Raw genomic sequence first — 3,777 nt, 5'->3', positions numbered from 1 at the left:
TTCCAAAAGGCAACTGGACTTTTGTTGGGTTTTTCCTTTGAAAACGTTTCACTTCACATCCAAGAAGCTTCTTCAGTTCTCTTTTAAGTATTTTCGAAGAAAAAAAACAAGAAAGTCCAGTTACCTTTTGGAAAAAAGCACCTTTGGGTGTTTGTTAAGAGCAGACACCAAACTGGGTGGCTCACACATGCTTCTACTCCGGATTTTTTTAAGATTGGTGATGCTTTTTTGGGATGCACATGAATTGGACGAGCCCAATCTCCTTGACGGGTTCGACAGGTTGTGTGAACTCAGAAAATGTATTAGTTTAGCTAGGAATGTTCGAGTGAGAGGGCCATCCAACCATTCATTAAAAGAGTCAGCATTTTAAAATGAAATGGTGATTAAAAGCCCATGTGAAATGGTGCGTTTGAGGCCTTTCAAAGCCAGCAAAGTTATTATAATAATAAAGTTGGAAGGGACCTTGGAGGTCATCTAGTCCAACCCCCTGCTCAGGCAGGAAACCCTATACCATTTCAGACAAATGGCTGTCCAGTCTCTTCTTAAAAACTTCCAGTGTTGGAGCATTCACCACTTCTGGAGGCAGGTTGTTCCACTGGTTAATTGTTCTATCAGGAAGTTTCTCCTTAGTTCTAGGTTGCTTCTCTCCTTGATTAGTTTCCATCTGTTGCTTCTTGTCCTGCCTTCAGGCACTTTGGAAAATAGCTTGACTCCCTCTTCTTTGGGGCAGCCCCTGAGATATTGGAACACTGCTATCATGTCCCCCCCTCGTCCTTCTCTTCGTTAAACTAGACATACCCAATTCCAGCAACCGTTCCTTATATGTTTTAGCCTCCAGTCCCCTAATCATCTTTGTTGCTCTTCTCTGCACTCTTTCTAGAGTTTCAACATCTTTTTTACATCGTGGTGACCAAAACTGGATGCAGTATTCCAAGTTCATCAAGAAATATCTCCCAAAGTACAGGGGTACCTGCACAGAAGGCTAAACCCCAAGTTTCCCCAAAACAATGTAACATTTCCCCCCCCCCCCAAAAAAAAGCCCTCTCCAGATCAGCTGGAGCACAAACTGCCTGGGGATTGCGCCAGCTGGAAGACTTCTTGAAGCCATAATCCAGCAGCCCAGGCTGGTCCTCTCATGGTGGGTGGGAGAGCCACTTCTGCCCCCCTGCCAACCCAGGGTGCCTTCTGCTGACTCCCTCTCCTCCTGCAACATCAGCTGCCAGCCTGGCTGGCCCCTGAAGACTGCAGACAAGGTGCAACTTTTCCAGGGTGGCCTTCACATCTCCTTAATTCAAAACATCTTCTTCCTTGTGTGTTTGGAGTTGTGGTTGGGTGGCGACTGTGGGTCGCCAAACTTGAGTGCAGCAAGGGGGCCTCCATGCAGGCTTTAAGAGGACTGAGTCAAGGGGGACTCAGAGCAACCATGTGGGGGGCTGGGGAGCTTTTCCCATAGGTTTTGAAGGGGGCTGAAATGTCCAGGATTGTAATATCTACAGAGTATATAAACGACAGACCCTACTTGACCCTATCATGAGCGATTATCAGATAAGGTGGTCCAGTCACACTGACCGCTGAAGCCGAGTTTGGCTTCTCTTGAAAATACAGGTAGTCCTTGAATTACAGCAGTTCATTTAATGACCATTTGAAGTTATAATGGCACTGAAAAAAAGTGACATGACCGTTTTTCACACTTAGGACTGTTCCAGCATCAGCACGGTCACACGATCAAAACTTAAAGACGCTTGGCAGCTGACTCAAATTTATGACAATTGCTGTATCCCGGGGTCACGTGATCCCCTTTTGTGACCTTTTGACAAGCAATGGGGAAGCCAGATTCACTTAACAACCATGTTACTAAACAACTGCACTGGTTCACTTAAGTGTGGCAAGAAAGGTAAAATGGGGTAAAAATCACAACAAATGTCTTACTTAGCCACAGAAATTTTGAGCTCAATTGTGGTCATTAAGTCAAGGATTACCCGCAGTGACGTCTTTCCAGAATCTCCATGCTGTGGCTCATTTTTGGAGTGTCTGTGGAGGAAGTCACAGGTGTCCCCGTTTTATATAAAGCTTCACAGTTGTGCCTTTGCTTTATTTCACTGATACATTTATTTTTAATTTGTGATTTATTTCTTGCCTAGGCCTAATCCCAGTGAAAACACATTCATTTGGGGGATCATGGAATCCCATTGGTGGAGAAACCCTGCTGCATATTAAACCCCCCCTCACTCCCCTTTTTATGCAGGGGAGATCCTTGGTGGTGGAATCTCCAGCCAGACTGGAGGGAGATTTGGGGGGGGGGGGCGCAAGCTTAGAGTTCTTGCACTACAGAAAGTGGCTTCCTTCCTTCCTTCCTTCCTTTCTTCCTCCCTCCCTCCCTCCCTCCCTCCCTTCTTGTGATGGAATCTCCTCTTAAACCCCTCCAGGAGGGGTGGGGGGACAAGGGTAGAGTCCTTGCACTGCCGAAAGCAGTATATGCCTGACCTTCTCCAGAAGACCTGAAGCCTTCCAGATTCAGCCATAGTTTCATTCCATACAGCATTAACCTTGTGAACTCTCAAGCTTCCTCCTTCCGTTATATAATCAAGATGGACAGTGTTCAATATTTATTTGCTACGTATAAGTAGGGATGTGGGTCTGTACATATGTTGTTCATAGTATGTTTAGGAGTGCGTCATGTGTTTCACTTTGAGAGCGGGCAACTAAATTTCATTTTTGATGTGTGCCGTTGTGCCCACAGTAAAAAAATGACAATAAAGGTTATCTTATCTTATCTTATCTTATCTTATCAGGGAAATGCTGCCAGTCTGGTGAGAGTCTTCTAAGAGAACTGACTAGCAATAAAAGGGTCTCCTGTTGAGATGCTTCCTGGGTGGTTCTGGCATCTTGTGCCTGAAAGAACCCCTCAATTCTGCAGAAGCACCTGGTCCCCCAGCCGCCCTGACTGGCGAGGTGAATTCCTGGCTGGCCGGCCAGCTCTGCCTGGTGCCCTTTCTTGCCACAATCACAGCATGCCGAGGGAGCCCCTCGCCCAGGAGCTACGGAGCATCTCCTTTCCTGGGGTCTGCAAGGAGGGCATTGGCGCCTCAGTCCATCACCTTGGTGCCCTCATTTTGGATTGGCACAGACTCCTGCTCCCCCTCCCCCTGCTCTTCCAGTCTGGGTCACTGGGCTCATATTGCTCCCCCACTACTCGAGAGCCCTCCCTGACACCGCCCCCCCTTAATTTCCAGCACCACCAGCAGCTTCTTTGGCACCCACCCCCGCCAGGGCTTGGTCTGGAGTTGTGACTGTGCGCCTGTGCCTTCCGTTGCCACCTCCTCTGCACCTCCCACGGCCTCAACCAGGTCAGCCCAGGAGAGGCTGAATCACAGCGGCCCCTGCTTTGCCTCTCCCTGCACAGACCCCCAGGACCCTCTTTGGCTTGTCTCAAGGCTGCATCTCGGGGGCTTGCCTGTGTCTCCTCCCTCCCCCCCCATTTCCTCACTGGCAAATATGAGCAGCCCCAGCAACTCTTGTTTCCCCCCCCCATAGTGCAGGAAAGACGCTTCCTCCCGCCCCCTCCCCAAATTGGAAGTTGCTTTCTGGGCAGGGGATAAGGCAGCTTCTCTTCCACCCCCCACCCGCTCCTGTGTGGGCTCTGGTGCTTCCTTCATCAGCCCCTCTCCCTAGGATGCCTGCCCAGCATCCCTCCAGGCAAGAGGTCCTCTGAGCATGGGCAGAATGCCTTCCTCTAGCGCAGGGATCCTCAAACCTTGGCAACTTTAAGACTTGTGG

This window comes from Protobothrops mucrosquamatus, unplaced genomic scaffold (assembly GCF_001527695.2).
Source record: "Protobothrops mucrosquamatus isolate PMUCROS unplaced genomic scaffold, P.Mucros_1.0 scaffold4648, whole genome shotgun sequence".
Classification (NCBI taxonomy): domain Eukaryota; kingdom Metazoa; phylum Chordata; class Lepidosauria; order Squamata; family Viperidae; genus Protobothrops; species Protobothrops mucrosquamatus.
The sequence above is the reverse complement of the archived record's forward strand: the minus strand, read 5'-3'. Positions refer to the sequence as shown.